We start from the raw sequence: 20037 nt of genomic DNA, 5'->3' as shown, positions 1-20037 counted from the left end.
GAGAAGTGAGCAAGTTCACAGAGGAAAACTTAGCAAGTCCATGGGTGTTTTCTAACTGCCTGTGAACTGCCAGTCTATGACTGGAGATGGGGAAATTTTCCAGTGTAATATCCACAGAAGGTGTAGTTGCATCTCTTCTTGTCCTGCTGCCTAAAACAGAATCAATATATGGTCAGGGTTGGAAGGGACCTCTGGAGATCATCTAGTCCAACTCCCCCAGCCAGAAGAGGGTCACCTACAACAGGTTGCACAGGACGGCGTCCAGGTGGGTTTTGAATGTCTCCAGAGTGGGAGACTCCACCACCTCTCTGGCCAGCCTGTTCTAGTGCTCCACTACCCTCAAAGTAAGGAAGTTCCTCCTCATGTTAAGATGGAACACACGAACAGATCATGCCTACTGTAATTTAAGCTTCTACTCGGCCGCCCTTTCAAAGTAGGGGACGTTGCTGTGAGTGTTCTCCAGAAGTGTGGAGGTGTTTCCTGCCTTTCCTGTGTTGATGACTTCACTTAAGGCTTCCTCTTGTTTGTGGGTTGGCTGGCATTTACAGTGCTCTGTTGCTGCAGCAGCAAGGATGATACAGCCAAGAAACACTTCAGCCACCTTATGTTAAAGTTTTCAGTGGGACATGAGTGAAACCACATGCTCTTGCTTAACAGGCTGTGAAAAGCCGATCTAATCGGGGGATATGGCTGATCAAATTGGACCACACACCTGTCCTCAGGGTCAGAATCACAGAATGGTCAGGGTTGGAAGGGACATTTGGAGATCATCTAGTCCAACCCCCCTGCCAGAGCAGGGTCACCTACAGCAGTTGCACAGGACGGTGTCCAGGCGGGTTTTGAATGTCTCCAGAGTGGGAGACTTCACAACCTCTCTGGGCAGCCTGTTCCAGTGCTCTGCCACCCTCAAAGGAAAAAAGTCCCTCCTCAGGTTTAGATGGAACTTCCTATGTTCAAGTTCATGCCCATTACCTCTTGTCCAATCACTGGGCACCACTGAAAAAAGACTGTTCCCATCCTCCTGGCACCCTCCCTTTAAGTATTTGTAAGTATTGATAAGATTCCCCTTCAGTCTTCTTTTTTCTAGACTGAAAAGACCCAAGTCCCTCAGCCTTTCCTCTTAAGAAAGATGCTCCAGTCCCCTAATCATCTTTGTAGCCCTTTGCTGGACCCTCTCCAGCAGTTCCCTGTCCTTCTTGAACTGGGGAGCCCAGAACCGCACACAATACTCCAGATGTGGCCTCACCAGGACAGAGTAGAGGGGGAGGATGACCTCCCTCGACCTGCTGGCCACACTCTTCTTGAAGCACCCCAGGATGCCATTGGCCTTCTTGGTCACCAGGGCACACTGCTGGCTCACGGTCATCCTGTTGTCCACCAGGACTCTCAGGTCCCCTTCCACAGAGGGTCACCAAAGGTATATTCAGGGAAATGTTGCTGAACTCCCTCATTAGCCTTCTCAGGTTAGCTTTCAGCGTGGGAGCTTTTGAGTCCCCAGTGATGGGGAACTAGACCACAACATATTATCTAAGTAAGGATAAAAGTGAGAGTCAAACTTTAGACCCTGAGCATACCCCACAAGGTTAATTTCTTCACATCTTAGAGGTGCCATTGCATTTGATGTGAGCATAACTCCAGAAATAACTGCAGATGTACATGGAATTGAGACACAGAGCTTGCACCAAAGTCACCTGCACACAAGCAAAACTCTGCAGTGACCACCATGTGTTGCTCTACCTGGTTTAGTAGCACAAGGTGTCCATGGGTGTTGGACAGAAGAGGTGACCTGTTCTAGTTGGCTGTTTATTTAAAAAAAAAAGGTGTGATGGTTCAAACAGTAAAAATGTTATTACAGAGGTATTTGAAAAAAAGGATCAACATTTTTTCAGACCGTGAGTGGCTTTTAATTCAAGGACTTCATAGCAGTTTTAGTCAGGAAAGCTGGCTGTAATACTTGGTCCACCTAGTGTAATTCATCTAGGGATACAGAATACTGTACAGAATAAATATGATACATTCAGGAATCAAATTAGAGCTGTTTGAGTTACAGCTGCTGATAGCCCAGTACTTTGGAAATGCGAGCAGGAGAGGTGAAGAAAGTAAGGAACATGATTTTTATAAAGAGAGAACACCCCCTGTGTGGAAAGCCATCAGCCTATTTATTGGTGGATATTTTACTGCCCTTCTCAAAAAAAAAAGGACATAATTGAATATATAAATTAATATAATTCCAGTGAATACAATTAAGTGCATAAAATACTGGTTTTGATGAAGAGTACTCTCAGTTCCTTTCTCTCCCACCTTTGTAATACCAAGTAGATCAAGAGCCCTCATATAGTAAACAGAATTTACTTTTTTTTTCCCCTTTACTTAAAGGAGGATAGCTGAAATTCTATGGGAGAAGGTATCACTAAAATCTCTTCATATCATGATCCTGAAATTCCTACTAACTCCATACACATGGCAGCTCTGCTCTGGAAATTTGCTGGGAAGAGGGAGGGATGCTACTGGTTGTGAGGGGATATAAAGGAAAAAACAAAGTCTCTTCTATTTCATCTCTCTTTGGAAACACAGTGACTAGAAGAATAAAGAAGCACAGCAAAGCTGGGGAGTATAAGGTGGAACTAGGCTTGGGTCATGCAAAGCAAGGCATAAGTTAAGCAGCACAAATGCCATCATATAGTGGTAATGTGGCTGCCTAATATTGTTCAATAAATATGAAAATACTTGATATTTGACCCTGCATGCCCAGTTTTCTACATGGCTTTCCTCACTGAAGAGTGATTGGGGATCAAAGATCACTACTTTTTTTCTCATCTGACTAATGACCACCCTTTTCTGCCCTCTAAACTTGTAGTCCCAATGCCCTCTGCTGCTTGACATCATTTCTCATAGTGAGCTATAAGCTCAGGAAAAGGGGGGGATCAAATTCCTTGTACAGGAGCGCTTACACAAATTTACAGACTATTTATTGGCATCCTGATGTCTTTAAAATCACTCCCTAGGTTCATGACCTTCAACCTTCATGGTCACCACCCAGGTTCCTTCCAAAACATCAGCGTGTGGGGGCTGGCTCCATTTGGCAGCTGTAAGGCTGCGTTTCGAGCAGCACCTTTTCCACCAGGCGATAAGCGCTTTGGTGTGCTGGAAAGTCCAACTAGCTGCCAGGCTAGTATCTATCTTCATAAATTAAAGATTATTCTGGTCAACTTTGTCAATGGTAATCCATATGTGCTCACGTTGTAGAGCATCACTCTGCAACACCTGACATCTGCAGTGGGAAAAGGGCAAAAGCAATCAGGGCTATGGCTTCCCATCTTTCTGAAAATGCAGCTTGTGAGTTCTGTTACTAACCATTTCGGTTTGTCTGGGAAGTGTCTGCTGTTCTTCCTCTCTGTGCTTTGTTACTGACTTAAATTCAGGTTCAGACACCTCTGAATGTCTTAGTTCAGGTTATCTCTTCTGTACATTTCTGCCTAAATAAGGCAGTGCACCAGCCTGGCCCGTGGAATGCTCTGAAACATAATGAATAATTTGTCAGCCTGGACTGTGTGTCGAATTCACTTTCACTCTTCCCTCCTTTGAGAAACTGAGCTGCTGCCAGCAATCAAAGCTAAGTAGGAATATTGTGGCTTGATGTCTGGGTTTGAGGTAAATCAGAACCAATTTTCTGTTCAGTAACTTTACTTTTTAGTTAAGCCTCTTCTAACTACTGAAATTAACAGCATACTGTGCAGACACTGTTCGCTCTCTCAGAGTGGTAAGACCTATGTTTAGAGCTGATGCCCGGGCATGGTATGGGGAGAGGCTCTTGCTTATACCTATTGGTATAACACTCAAATAACTTTGTTATTTGCCCCGTTGGAGGGTCGGAAGTGGAAAAGCACAGAGGGGTCCCACCTGTGGGGAGGAGCGGACAGGACAGGTGACCCAAAACTGACCAACAGCGTATTGCATCCCATCTGCCTCATGCTCATTGTAAAAGCTGAGGGATCAAAGGGTCAGGGCTCTCTTTCTTCAATGGCCGGAGTCCGAGGAGGACTCTGTTCATCTGCCTTTGATCCCGATCCTGAATTCAGTTCCCGTCCATTGCCGAGTCCAGTCTGGACTTCCTCAGTGACAGCTGGTGACGTGATCATCATCCTGGGAGCTTGATACGGTTTTGTATCTATTTCATTATTTCCTTTACTATTATTATTATTTCATTAAAGCAGTTTAGTTCCTTCTATACTCCTAAGTCTCTCTCTTTCCCCCCCTATGTCTCTGAAGAGTGGTAGGGAAGAGCATCCATCATTCGGTCTGAGTGGCCAATCCAGCCCAAACCACAACACGGTTACATAAATGAGTCCTGGCATGCTAACTGTACCTTCGTAACCCCCAAATGTGGAATATTCATAGAAAAATACACGAATGTTAACAGAAAAGTTCGTGACAACTACATTTTTAAAGCTGTTGGAAAAAAGAATGATAGCGGTAGATAATTTTAGTGCCCCAAATGCAGGTAATTTAGTAACAAAGCAAATGATTCTTCTGAGACGCTGCCAGCAATTAGAAATTCCCAGTTTCTTGCCAAGTATTAAAATGGACCAGATGGGAATCTGTGACATTGATTTCAGGCCTGTTGCCTGAGGAAGGCACGCAGAAAGACAGCAAAAGCTGCTCAAGCTCCTTCTACACACCTGAGCTAAGAAAAGGTAGGATAATACAGGATTATGTCAGTGAATGCAAGTGAAAAATGAGGTTTCTCTCTGGACATACCTCTTTTGTTAGACAGGAAAGGACCTAGCTCAGAGTTGACCAGCTGTTCAACCTGTTCTTTTCCTGGCATTTCATTCTTAATGTGTTTAAATTCACCAGTCTTTGAATTGTGAGGTTTAAAGGTTAAGTACATACATTGGGCTGGAGCTATTAGGACTTTCATTCTAGATCAAAGGAGAGCATGTCTTTCAGGAAAAGTATTCCATTTAATCTTAAAATTATTCAGCGAGATAATCCACCGCTGAACTATCTTTAGTTTTAAAAGCATATGGGTTTTTTCAGCTGTCAGACTACATTTACCAGTCATTGAATCCTGATAGGCCTTTTTCTGTTAGACTAAAAGGCCAAATAGCAAGTATTGATTTTCCTAACAGAATGCGATCAAATCGCCCTTAACTTTTTCCTGCTTAAACTGAACTGATACCACTCATTTTAAGGTTCATCTTCAATCTTTTAATCTCTCCCATGATGTGATTATGAACTCCTCCTTCTTGTATTCCAAATGCTAGCACAGGGCTCAGCATTTGAATCAGTCTCGTGTGAGCGCAGTATAATGAGAAAATAACAGAAAAGCTCCACTTCTGCCTAGGAGTCCTCTGATTCTACATCCAGCAACAGGAACAACATCTACCTGTTGATTCCCACTGAGTCCTGCTTTTTGATATGAATTATATGATAACAGATTAGTTATCTATTGCCAGAACGGAGTATCACCACAGTTGACTAGTGTTCCCAAAGGCAATGAGAAAAAGAAGCCCACTGTTACTGTACCACCACCCTTGGCATATGTGTTGTGTCCTGAAGAGGGATGGAAAGGATTTGCTTCAATGCTACAGAACTACCAGCATCTTTTATGTCTTTGCACTCCCTACATTTCGAATATTGGCAGGCTACTGGACCGCTACACTGTTCAGGCTCAGTCTAATGAATCAATCTTGAATTACAAGCAGAGTCCTCACATTGACCCATGAGATTTAAGAAAGGAATAAAGATATTTTAATTGGAAAAGCTTCTCAGCAAGTATACAGATAAAAAAGTTTTAAAAGTCTTTTTATAGGACCTTACAAGTCTTGCACCAGAGTAATTTGTCAGTAATGGCAACTGTAGACAAGAGGTGAGGATATCTGTGTGATCAGACTGAACTCCTTGTTGGGAGCTCATGTTCACCAAGAGGCATGATGTTAAGACTTAAGAATGGATGACCAGATGATAAGAGCATCAAAGTCTGGCAGTTCCAAATATTTGCAGATGATATCAGAAAACAAATGGCAGAAACATCATGAAACTTCTTCCTTTCACAAGTTAATATAAAGTTATTCTACCTGTACAGGCTTTGGACGTTTGGTTTAGAATGTACTATGAATATAGTAATGAGTATTTTGCCTTTAGAGACTATCCGCACATATATTCACATGTTGATATACAGGCATCTGAAGCGAAGACCTCATGGAGGAGTATCTGTGGAACAGTAATACAGGTGTGCAATGTGCCTGTCCTGCCTTTGGTTGCTCTCAGCCAGCTGGCTGGACTGGACTTTCCTTTATACCTCCTGTAAGCAGCGACTCACAGCTTCTTTGAGGCTTGTTCTCTGCTTGTGTGAAATCTTTTCCTTCTGTTTAATTTCTTTCACTTGATGTAGCTTACCCCAACAGCCTTGCAATGAAACCTGTCTTGTAGGGAATGTTTCTTTATTAGTTGTGCATGGTAGATGCATCTCTTCTCCCCATAAAACGTTCAACTCATAGCAACATCCAAACTTGAAGGGAGAGATAGGAGAGGGCACAGCAGCTATTTGCTAGGTAGATATATATGTGCTCAAACATTCATTATCTTCTCTGTGAGAATGATGAGCCCAGAATCCTGATGCTGAAAAAAAAAAAAAATCCACAAAAGCACTAATGGTTGAGATAGAAGTATGGAAGGTTTTGGTTTTATGTAGAGAACAATAAGGCCTGCAGAAAATGTCAGATTAGGAACAACTAAATTCCATTGCCCACTGTAAACTGTGACTGTAAATACAATCTGTATTCAGATATTCCACAGATCCACTGAAGAAGAACAGGATGCAGAAAGTGCAATATAACTTCATGTAAAGGATCTGAAAGTATTTCTCGAGATATCATCTCCTTTACTCTTGATCATTGCTGCTCACTTGATATTTTGAGGACAGAACTGGAGGAAAATTGCCCCTTTAAACACAATGCTAAGATTAATTTACCACCTTCCTTAGAATAGGATAACCAACTCCAGAAAAGGAAAACAAAAATCGTATGTCTTGTCTTCTACTGTGCTGAGTTTCCAGAAGAGTCACTTCTTAGATAGACTCCCTCTCCACAGAAAGAGAAGGCTTAAGGACTTTTCCCATCATAAAAGCTCCAAATTCAAGCACTGCCACTAGCTCTTCCCTGAAAACAGGCTTCAAAGGAGACCTGAATGAGGGGTATCTCAGTCACCCTTTTCTGACCCAGAAATCTCAGATCAGCTCCTCACGGCAGAAGACTCTGATGGACTAAACCCATCCCCACACACAGTATAATGTGGGCAGTTTCCCCCAACCATTGTTTGAGGCCGCTGATTTTGTGTTCGCTCTGCATTACACATGGAATGGCAAGAATACTCCATTCTCCTTTCCAGGAGAGTGTACAACACGAATCCTTCACTTCTAGAGCTTCTCAATCTATCAGTGAAAATGCTGTGAACCTAGCTGGTGTGGTAAGACAAACTTCAATTTTAGTGGTACCAGCTGCAAACCTGTGGACAAACACATAGACAAGAAATAGTAGACCTGAGGGGAATTTGTACTACTTGGGGGTTTTTTTCATCCACTTCTGTTTCTCTTCAGAGGTAGTTGTTGGTAGTGAGAGGAGCAGATAAAACCCGGATCATTTTTTTTTAAATTATGATGAATGAATATTAATTGGTCACGGTGCCATTCAAATTCTTGAACTGTCTGGTTCAAATTACAGTATAAATTTGGAATATCTTAAGACTTTTGTCTTCTGACAGTGTTGCTTTCATTTTTTCCTCCTCGATGCTATCTGAATAGCATGTGAGAATTTTTAGCTTTTAACATCACTTTGAGAACTTCTTTCTATTTATGTAGTACACTGCATTTCAGTTACAGGACTAGTTTGGCCTCTAGTGGAAGAATGTGCTTGTGTTTACAGCAACATTCTTGTGCTGAGCCAAGGACTACAGAGCAATTTTATACTCAGTTGAAACACACCCCCATTTTCTTCTGCCCTGTGGCAACTCGGACACTGAGGGCTCAAGGGCTCAAAGTGCTTTAATTTTGCTCGTCTGACTTTTCCTCTGAAAAAATAGAAACCCCCCAAAAGGCAAGGGAAGACGTTTACCCTGAATGGAGGCAGAGTTGTGTACTAGCCAGTTAAGTGCAAGAAATTACTCTCAACTGGAAAAAAAGATATTTACATATAAAAAAGGGAGATAATCTTTATTTTAATTGGGAATGGCCAGACTGCCTCATAGAGAAAATACACAGAAATTCAAGCTGAAACCCTGTCTGGAAGCCCTGGAGGATTATGAAGGGGAGATTGGCTACAAGGATTAATGTTGTCCACCAATAACGTATGAACAACATGAGATAAAAACTGCGAGGGGATGCTCATAAAGGTTTTTCTCTGCTGGAAGCTGATGTATCCTTTCCCATGGATGACTTGTCTGCTAATGCCTTTCAAGCAGATGTGATGTGAAGCATAAGATATAAGAAAAGCTGGTTACACCGACTTCCAAAGAAATTAATAGTGGAGAGAAAGTGCCTCCCAGGACTTTCTGCAAATAGCTGATCCAGAAACCAATAAAACATAGAGCAATCATCACATGTCTAGTTCATTTTTATCCCACTATTTTCTATGTAATCATCATGGAAACATTAAAATCAAGACTTTCTGTAAACTTGTTACACATTAGAGGTTTCAAATGAGATGCTAGTATTTCTTTGCAAGGAAGGGGTTAGCATTAGGAGATCTATAAAAGAGAAATTTTTATATTATCTAAAAACTAGAAACAATTTAATAACAGCCTTTAGAGTATGCAGGTACCTCATGAAGGAATGCAGGGGATGGAGACAAAACTTGACATGAATTTAAACACTGATATTCGCTGCCATAGTAAATGATATGAAAATCAACAGATAAAACAGAATTGAGAAATTTCACTAATCGGGTTATTTCACTTCTTCCTGTTTTATATGTTATTTTCTGTTTCAATATATATCCGTTATTTCCTGAATATTCATATTAGTACCTAGTTGTATAAATGCAGTGGCAGAAAGCTGTTTTTCACAATGTCAGGTTGCATTTTAGAGCACCCTTGCATTTTATTACTCCTTGTTTACACTGGTAACATTCACACTTTGTCTACCTATATGTCAGTTCAAAAGTTTATTTCCAGCTTCACGGCTTCAGTGAAGTTCTGATTTTTTTCCGCTTGTGCCCTCTCTGCTATATTAACCAAAGGTTGGATGGCACATGGCATTAAAACCTGATTTGAGAATCAAGATAGATACTCATCACCTCTTTTAAACATGTGTTTCAAAAGGGCTTGATGTCTCAATCTAAAGCCAAGTAGCCACCGGCAGCACTGTTTCCCCTTTACAAAACTTGCTGCCGTTGCTGCTGGGCGAGTCATCCTCCAAGCATCATTCTCCTTCGATGCTGGTATGCTCCTGTAGCGCTGGGAACCTAGTATTGCTGGGAATCACCCACTTTCTGTGAATGTAAATGATATTTTGAAGAGCAGTATGAAGACCACATCTCTGTGCTCTTCATCACCTGACTGCCTTCACCTTTACTTCAGAGCCTGCCTGGACACCATGACACTCTCAGGGATGGATGGACTGAGGGCACCCGTGGCTCATTCAGGTCCATGCATAGAATGAGAAGGGTGAGAAAACCCCTTTTAGTTCTAAAACTAAAGATTGTGACTTCAACTCTTGAAATTACAGACTTTTTGTTCAGTTTTTCTTACTATAAAATTCATCTCTGGTGATTATTTTGAACACCCAAAATAAAATTGTCTTTTAAAAGAGCAGATCGATTTCTTAATATATTTGGATTCTACCACATTGTCTCCAGACTTTTTGTTCAGTTTTTCTTACTACAAAATAATCACCAGAGATGAATTTTAAACACCCAAAAGAAAATTGACTTTTAAAAGAGCAGCTCGATTTCTTAATATATTTGGAATCTACCACATTGTCTACAAACTCCATTCAGAATGCAATTTGCTATTATTCCATAGTAATTAGTGAGTTTTCTAATAAAAACCAGTATGTTATTTAGTGCTCAGATCATGTTACTGTTGTGCCTATGTAAGCTACAGTGCAGATCCTGCCCAAATCCACGTTCCAAGATGACAACCTTCTCTGTTCACATGTCAAAGGCTGTTTTGAATCAGAATAGCTTTTCCCCCAACCATCAAACTATTTTTAGTCAGTCACTGAAGCAGAACAGCAGTCGTTAATCTTCTGAACCCAGTGAGAGGGACGGTGAACAAGAGATTTGAGGCCAAAAGTAAATTCAGACAATGGTCATTTCTTTTTAAATAAGAGGAGAGACACTTGCATATGCTGCTATTATCAGATTGCCACATCAAAGAACAGTTTATTCACTAAATCATGCAGATAATGCAGGAGGAGATGACCAATGACCAAAAGTAGTAACAGTGATATTTTAGAACTTAATTCAGCATGAGCTCTGCAAACACTCCCTAAATCATTGAAATGTAGAGTGTGGTCATTGCCTACGGTCCTTGGTAGTAGGCTGGTATCCTTAAAATTACTTGTAACGTTGCTGTGGATTTCTGCTGTACTGAGGCTGAGACATAACTCCTGCCAGATGAATTCACACATACAAATTTAATCCAGGGCAATTCCTCTCCAACTGATCTCAAGCCTCCCCAAAGATAGTCCTCCCTGCTTTCTTTACAGGAAATCAAACATTCAGAGCTCTGGAGCTTTAAAATAGAATGTTGGTCCTCTGTAAGCTCTTTGAAATGTGGAAAACTAAGTGGCACAGAGCTGCAGTCAGAAAGTTTACCTTTTAGCAGGGTCTTATACTGCAGGGAGCCTTGTCAAAGCCACATTATTGAGCAAAAGCTTTGTTCTGCTTACTCCTCATTTGAATGCATACGTCTGACATCTGATTTGGGTGGCTGTAATAAGTTGACTTCACTGTTTTCCCTGTTTATTTTACTCTAAAGAATTCTCAGCAACCCATGCCACCAAAAGGAGTTACCCCAGCACTTCCCAAGGGAAGTGCCATAGCAAAGTATGACAGGGAGAGAAGACAGGGAAGATGTTAGACAAGATTTACAATTTACCAGCATGGCAAAGCGGTGAGTGAACAATATACACAACTCAGCTTTCTACTGACTCTGGGTCAAACCAATGGGAGCAGTTGAAAGCCTATGCAAAAGCAAAAGCATAGAAGAAACAAGGTAAAAAAGGTCTCTTTTTTATACTCAGTAATGTGAAAAACACATACAATTTTTTGTTTGTTTGAATGGGACGCCAAATTGTATTCAGATTACTTGACTAGAAAAAGCAAAAGTAGATGGTATTACTCTTGGTGGGAGACAGACAGAAATAAGCCAAAGTCATCAGCTAGTTGTTTCTTTGCTATAGTTTGTGGCACTGAGGTTTGTTTAATAGTTTTTTAAAAGCAAACTATTCTAGCATCAAGTAAGAAATTAACTGGAGATATTTTTGAGTTTTCTTGTATTTGAAACAGCAGCCACAGTTACCTATCCTAACAAAGGAAGGTATTTGGCAAACATTAAGTACAGGTAAACACTATTCTACAATGGTGGCAAGTCATTTACAATCAAAATGCATATAGCTTTCCAGATGAGATCTTCAGTAAAGAAATCTGTAACCTCAAAAAAATAATTAAAGAATAAACAAAGTTCCTCTGTCAGAATTTTGGAGACACTATTAGCTGTAAAGAGATATATGAAAGGCACGTGAGTTACAACATGCAACCACTTTTCTTTAAGAATATTCTTCCTAGGTCTCTTGTCTCTTTCAGTACTGCTAAACATAAAACTGGTCTTATTTCACTTTCTTTCACTTTTCTACGCTGCTTGAGGAGATGGTTTGGAAAGAATCCAGCAATAAGACATTCCTGTTCTAACTGGTGGGGGTTTTTTCTGCTGCTGTCACAGAGCTTGTTCTATTTATTTAATTTGGATGTGGATGTCATCATTGCTTACTGTAAAATGGGCTTTATTGTGTGTTTCTGGTATTCCTCTTTCTTTGCTATTCCTCACAGGTTTGGTTTGGGGCTTTTTTTTGGGTTTGTTTTTTTGGGTTTTTTTTTTTGTTTTTGGAAGGAAGGAAGTGAGCTGCTGCCCAGGGACTTAATCCTCCTGTTATAAACCCCCAAAGATCTCTATTTCAGTTCAGCATACCTGATGCATCAGTTCAGCCCTCCTACAGAGACATTATTTTTTTAACTGAAAGTTTTCTGTACATATTGAGAAGGTTTAAGAACAGTACCACAGTAAAGAGTTTATGCTGTGGCTGAGACTTATGGTGTACTTCTTGGTGGAAGCCAGTGTTGCCAGCTGCACTCTGAGAAGAAATAAGCTTATACCATCCATGAAGCCAATTCTAGTACCACAGTTGCTAAAGGGGTAATGGACAAGGGCTTCAGTACCTCTGGTCTTCCTCATTGAGCTGCATCTTGTCAGGGAGCAAGAGACAAACGCAGAAGACAGGAGCTAGCATCAACAAGTGGGAGTCCGAGGAGCTGGTCAGCTGGAGAGTAGTTGCAGAGCAGGCATAAATATATTCCTTGTTTCCATCGGGTATTTGCAAGGGCAGCCACATTTGAGCAACTCCAAAGGCTTGCTCATTAGGTAGACTTACGAACATCAGCTGAGAAGGATTTGTTCCAAATGAATGGATCTAGTTCATTTGATTAATGAACTGAAAAAGACCTTGAGGCTGATCTGTTGACTCATTAGAGTAAATGCCACTTTTTTTCTCTGAGAAAACAGTAAAGAGGACCCATGAATTTGTGCGCTGTAATAAAAGCCACTGAGTTTTTGATTTTTGATACTAGAACACAATTTTTATGGTGGAACTTGCATACTCTGAGAGTTCTTTGGGATTTTTGATTATTTCAATAACCCAACTGAAGGCTGCCTCTCTTGATGTCTTGACCTTAATGGCACGCTACTTCACAAAGCACATCTGACTACAAAAGACATCTCTCATTAGATCTGAAAACAGGCTTGCAGGTTTGTCATCTGTACAGCTGATGACAGTGGTATCTCTGTGCTCCTTGGTGGCTGCGCAGATGAGGTTTTATCACATAACCTAGCAAATGTGATACAGCCATGTCAGACTCCCTATGCAGAAAATTACAACTCATCACTCGACTTCATCTTGATCACTTCTCCTGCCACCTCCATACGGTGGTTTTGCTTCTCAACGTTGGTCTTTCATCTACCCTTTTACTCTCAGGTGGCCAGGCAGATTCATGATCTTCCTCATAAAAGAGTAGGTCATAGCATTTCAAAGGAGAAGCTGGTGGCCCTGCCACCAACTGCATGCTTCTCAACTGAGACTTGTGTCAACGAACACTACTAGTAGAAATTTCTCCCTGAAAAAAAACAGCCTGATGTTGCAGGCCAGAGCTGTTGTGTAGTTCATACGCCACGTACTTTTCCTTCATCATGTAATCCTGCTCATGAGGTGTTTCCCTGCTGGGTTCAGGTAACTTCAGAAGTCTACTCACAGCAATTAATTCATTCATGCTAACAGAGAGTCAGTTTTAGCAGTAGCAGCGACCATGGTGTTTTACACAAGCAAATTGCTACTTTTTTTTCCTGCTATCTTATGAAAACAAGACCTAGTTGTTTTCTTCTTTACAGTATAATAAAAACGCATACATCTTTTGCAGATTTAATGTAAGCTCTGGAGCAGTAACTCTAATTCTAAACTTTCTCTGTAAGCTGAAAGAAAACTCAATATCCAAGCAATCAATAAAGGAAATACATATTTGATACTAAGGGTGACAAAGATGGGGCAACCTGCATGTGTATGTTTCTTAAATTTCTGTCTCGTAAAACTGCTGGAGTTTTGCATTTAGTATCATTAGTTGGTTTCTGCAGACCTCTATTTCCTCTCCTTTTTTTTTTTTTAATGTGGAAACTGGAAAGGAAAAAAGGCATGAAACATACAAATTGTTCAGGGAGGTTTAGTTAACTAGTTGAGCCACTAAAAGTGTTCTTGGTCTGGGCAAGAGTCAGTAGGAATTGTTGCTGGCTTACTCTGACATACTAATTGATGAGCACGTTGGTTTACTGAGAGCACTCTAAAAAAAATTTCTCTCTATATTTTCCAATTAGAGGACATAAGCTGCTCTTTGTTCCATAATGAAAAAAAAAAAAGCTACATCATACTGTAACTTCTTTTAATAAATATTTTTATCAAATGCATAGACAATAAATTTATTCATTTTAATTTTCATGCATTTTCAAATGTGCAAATTAATCTTGTTCAGAACCGTGAAGCAGGTTTTTAAAGGTGCCTTTGTTTTTTTCTTTTTGTGAAGTCTTGTTATTTTAATTGCTTAGACTGGTGCATCATGAAAAATTGTGACAGTTTTTTTATTTGCAAACAGCCATAATTTTTACCAACGGTGTATAGGTTATATAGATATGATTCACACATGCTCCATTTTCTGTTCAGGGGACTGAAAAAAACCACCCACTGCATCAAAGTCACAACCTACATATTTTTTCTCAGTCATTTAAAAAAGGAACAAAGCATGCTGGAGCTGCTTTTTTGCTTGACAGACAGCAGCATGCCAATTTAGAGCTCACTTAATAAAATATAAAACTGAAAACTGTAAAAGCAGAAAGCAGCACATATATATACACCTGTATTTATGCACAAGGTAGGAGATACATCTTTCTAAGAATACATCTCCAAAAACTCTAATAAATTCAGGGATGCTAGAGGAAAAAAAAACCCCATACAAGTAATATGTAATTACAGAAGTATAAAACGGATATTGTATTGCCCATCTGACTTTTACTGGTGGGGTTTCCCCATCTATTTTCTTCTGAATGGTATTCCCCTATAATCGTAAACTGAATTGATGACCCAAAGGTTTCTAATCATACTCCTGAAAACTTTAGAGCAATTTTCAAGTAGTGCATTGTAATTAGCAAAGAAGAGAAGAACTGCTGGCAAGCACCGAGATGCATTAAATAAGGTAAAAACAATCAAAATATTTTTTTCGTGGTGTTTGATGGGTTCTTTTTGTATCAAAATCTCAGTTGCTAGAGATTTCCTTTCTGTCCTTTACCATTACAGAAATATGTCAGACCTACAAAATATGATCTCTTGTGTTACACTGAATGTCTTTGTTGTGTATTTTCATGACATTTTTAAAGGATGGTAAAGGTGCTTCAGCTAAAAATCAGTAAGAAATTCATCGAAATGAAACTGTATGTAAGAAAAAACTCTTACTTGTAAACTTACATTAAAAAAGACTGAACATTCCAAGCAACACTGAACACTGCCTCCTCCTCATAAACAGTAATAATAAAACAGAGCAAAGTCTTTTAGAAGAGAATAATGTGTACATCAGTCAGGAATCACGGTCCTGTTTCCTTTACAAAGCTGTATGCAATGAACACTGATGCATTCAATCACTCTGTATGCATGTAACTCCTTCAGAGTCTTCCAGATAAAAAGGTTTTGCTTCGCAAAGATCCTTAACTCTCCTGAGTTCAGGAAGTCAGAATCCCAAACTACCATGTGCTGCTGCCGCTTCAGTGTGATTTGTAATCCTTTCACAGTTTCAGTCTGGAAAAAACAGTTAAAAAATTATAAGCATTTTAGGCAAAAGCATATTATATATATAGTAATATATGTATTGCATATATATATGCAATATTTTCTTCAGTTTTGCTATATTCTAATTTGGTTTTTGCTGTTTGTGTGATTTTTAAAAAAAAATCTATATTGTGATATATGCTTTTATTTGTAATGATAAAGTTGAATTGTTGTACCTTACACTAAGAAAAGGACATGGGGAACTTCCAGTAATAAGTAAACCCTGCTGGACTCATTCCAGGTTGAATCAGCAGCCCAGAGATGTGTTCTTCCAAAACTATGTTTAAGTAAACGTGTTACTCTTGTAACACGGAATTTCATTACACTAAAAGTAGTGCTCAATGATCTTCATTCTTGTTTACATGATTTTGGGGTTGACCTTGGTATCGTGGGGTTGAGAATTGAAATCTCAATTTTGTTTTCAGCTAGAAGGCTGAATCTCACCTCTCCCGATAGGTATAGGACCTATACAGGCTTCCGACTGGAAATTATGGCAACAGAAGAACTACATTTCTAAGTGAAATAGTCTGACCTATTAACAGATCATGTACAGGACAACAGGCATGGCTTTGGGTTTTTACTGTAGACTTTAGTGATACTTAGTTGTCTGCCTACTTTGCAGATGGAAGTTTAAGTACACAAGTTCGAAGTATTTCGGGAGTAATAAAAAGATCCCAGGTTTACATGTCTAAATTCTGTGTAAGCCCCATTCTCAAAAAAAAAAAAAGTATCTTAAGGAGTAACATGACTATTTTGATATCTTCAGCAAAAGTAAACAGCTGCTCCATTTTGTTCTGTATAGGTACATCTATCTTGCTTGGTATCAACATTCAGAGACTTTTTTCCAACTATGCTGACATTGTTCTTTAAAACTAACTTCAGAAATTCAAGAGAATCCCGAAGTCATTCTTCTTAGCATCTGTAATTTCAGTATTTTTGTAATTTATGCACATATATTTATTATTTGCCAATACTGAAAAGCAAGGTGCTACCTCTGTCCTGAAGACTTTGCAAAGGGCAACTGTCCTTTGGTGGAAAATACAGCATTGTCAATGGATACGAGTGATTATGTATGACCCAAGCTCTAAATTAAAGCAATTATGACTAACACATTATTCTCAAACATCTACGCAAAATACCGCATGAAGCTGTGTGGGGAAAAAAAAAAAAAGGTAACACTGGAAACACTGCACTGTTGCTTTGTCTAATGCACTTAATCACAGAATCAGAGAATCACAGAATGGTCAGGGTTGGAAGGGACCTCTGGAGATCATCTAGTCCAACCCCCTGCCCAAGCAGGGTCACCTACAGCAGTTGCACAGGACGGCGTCCAGGCGGGTTTTGAATGTCTCCAGAGTTGGAGACTCCACCACCTCTCTGGGCAGCCTGTTCCAGTGCTCTGCCACCCTCAAAGGAAAGAAGTTCCTCCTCATGTTGAGATGGAATTTCGTATGTTCAAGTTCATGCTCGTTACCTCTTGTCCTATCACTGGGTACCACTGAAAAAAGACTGTTCCCACCCCCCTGGCACCCTCCCTTCAAGTATTTATAAGTATTGATAAGATCAATACTTAATAGTTTATGTAAATCTGTTGCTCAGAAATGTTACATACTTTGAGCAAGTGAGACTAATTTTTTTAATTATACATACCTATTAGAATATGGAACTGAATATACAAATCACAAAGAGGTGTGTCTGTTTAAAAATGGATCATCACAGAAAAAAAACAGTTCATCACTTCCACAGTCTTTGGAAAGAAAACTTCAGGACTTTATGCTCAATTCCCTTTGTCTTTTGAACTTGGTAGTACGTGTTAAAAAAAAAAAGGTGTTTTTCGTTGTGTAATCTACAGTATTCTAGATATAGGCATGTAAATTCTTAGTGCACTTTCATTATACCTATTTTTTTGTCCTTTAACATTAAATTATTTAGTGTTGTTGCATGCTCTTTAACAGCTGCTGCATTCAGTCCCCGACACACTGTTTTTTATTTGCAAGCTAAAATTTCTGCAACCTGAAAGGCAATGACTAATACACAACTCTTTTGCCACCCTTGATCTTGTGAAATGTGTCATGGAATTTTCAATTATTTCCTGATACTATATACCAACACTAAACCTAAAAATACCCTTTACTAAAAAAACAAATTTCACATATGCTTGCAATAAATTGTTTACAAGAGGCAGAGAAAATTTTTAGATGTACTTTAGATAAAGGATGAACTGACGAATATTCTCTTGAATTATATTTATCAATTCAACCACAGACTATATTTAATGTGAAGATTTTGAACTTTTTCCAGTTTTTCTTGTGGGGGGAGCACTGGGCGGAGAGAGAGTGGACTTTTCTGTTGAATTTATTTATTCAGTCGATGACATGTGGAATACTTTTTTTCAGTTAATGCAAACACAAAGTTTTATCAGGAACATCCCTACTTTGGGTATTTAGTTTTGGTCTTTTTGTGACAAAGAGAAAAGCATTTTAGTCATGTGATTGACATAAGCCCCATCTGTAAGCAGAAAAATATAAATGGGAAAGATTTCACCTATTTTTTCAAGTTCATATGCCAAGCATTAGTGTAATGCAGCCTGACATATGACATCATAGCAAGGTCTTCGTTTAATAACTCATGAGAAATGAAACATTATTTGCTGTTTAGGAACTTTCTGTTATGAGGAAACAGTTCCAAACACAGCGAGCATCAAATTTGCAAATTTCATTTCATGACTCAGGTACAGTTCATGCATTTTGCAGTGTCATTTTGTAATACACCATTTTCCTCATGATAAAGAATTAGGTCTGGGTCGCAACTTTGCCTATGTTACACAGCTCTATGGAATTATTCTGCTCTGTAATTCTCTGAAGGGTTGTGAAATGGTCCAGCCAACACGTCTCTCCCATAAAGTTGCTGAGGGAATGGCAAATGTGCGTAACTAAGAAACTAAAAAAGAAGAACCGAAACTTAAAAACGCAGGCAACTGTAATGATTCTTAAATGCTACTCAATCTAAATTATTTTAATTATAGGAACATGGGAAACAGTTGGGTATATTTGGACTCGTTTGAACAAGAGTAATTGTGAACTGGCCAATGTGAAACAAGAATGTATTTTGAGACAAACTTGTCAGTCAAACTGTTGTTCAAGCAAAGAGATTTTTTCAAAGGAGATGTCAGTGTGAAGAACAGTCGAACATGATTTAATCCACAAGAAGGGCAGAGATTTTTTTTCCCCAAACATTGGTGGTGATACTTCCTTGTGTCTCAGTGATAAAACAGAAAAAACTTGTTTACAAAAATGTTCATTGGTTTTACGTGACTTAAAAAGTTTCAAATGTTGCAAATTAAGTATCATTGCCATTTTAACCTTCTATAGGTTTTACTACCTCACCTCCATCTTAAAAATCTTCTCCCTATACCATCTGATACTCTTAACTACACGGACTTTTTTTTACAAAAAATGTTGTTTACAAAAAATGTTTAAGTTGGAACATAGGAAGTTCCGTTCCAACACACGAAAAAACTTCTTTACAGTTAGGGTGACAGAGCACTGGCACAGGCTGCCCAGGGAGGTTGTGGAGTCCCCTCCTCTGGAGATTTTCAAAGCCTGCTTGGATGCAGTCCCGAGTAATGTGCTCTGGGCAATCCTGCTTTAGCAGGGGAGTTGGACTAGATCATCTCTAGAGGTCCCTTCCAACTCTAAAAATTCTGTGAAATTCCTTTACTGTCAGCATGTTTGTAGTTACTTTCCCCCAGCTTTAGCATCACCTGTATTACTCAGAGAAAGTGAGGGCAATTCCAGAAAGATGACTTTTCTATTCCATTTTCAGGCCCAATTTCAAGGTGAACGCCTTCCAAAAACGCTTGGACTTCAGTGGACTTTTTTTTACAATAGAGCTTTCCTACTTTTTACTGCTTTCAGTTATTACATTTTTAATTGTATTGGGTATGCTTGAGTAACATGCAATTTTGAAAGATTTATAATTTACTCTCTATGTAGGTTTCTATTCTGTCAGGCGTTTAACAAAGATGCATCACAATCTGGTGATGCATCTTCTTCTCCTGGAAGAGCCTTCCAGCCTCTGACAAGCTCCACACAGCGGCTGTTAGGCATATGTGTACCCTTACAGCACTGGGCCTCCTCACAAATATTTTCATATGGAGCATCTGACAACCGAAAAGCAGCTTTAATCCCCTCCCCCACCGCCAATATTTAAGACTTATTGTTGTCTCCGAGCTTGAGGATTTTCATCGGTACCGCCCGCCCTTCCCGGCCCCGGCAGGCCCACATCTTCCCTAGTTTTCCTTTAGTCTCCTATATACTTAAAGAAACCCTTCCTGTTGGCCTTGACATCCCTCGCCAGGTTCAATTCCAAGGCTGCCTTGGCTTTCCTTGTTTCCTCCCTGC

The sequence above is a fragment of the Charadrius vociferus genome, unplaced genomic scaffold (assembly GCF_000708025.1).
Source record: "Charadrius vociferus isolate BGI_N301 unplaced genomic scaffold, ASM70802v2 scaffold103, whole genome shotgun sequence".
NCBI classification, from domain to species: Eukaryota; Metazoa; Chordata; class Aves; order Charadriiformes; family Charadriidae; genus Charadrius; species Charadrius vociferus.
This window is presented reverse-complemented; position numbering follows the sequence as displayed.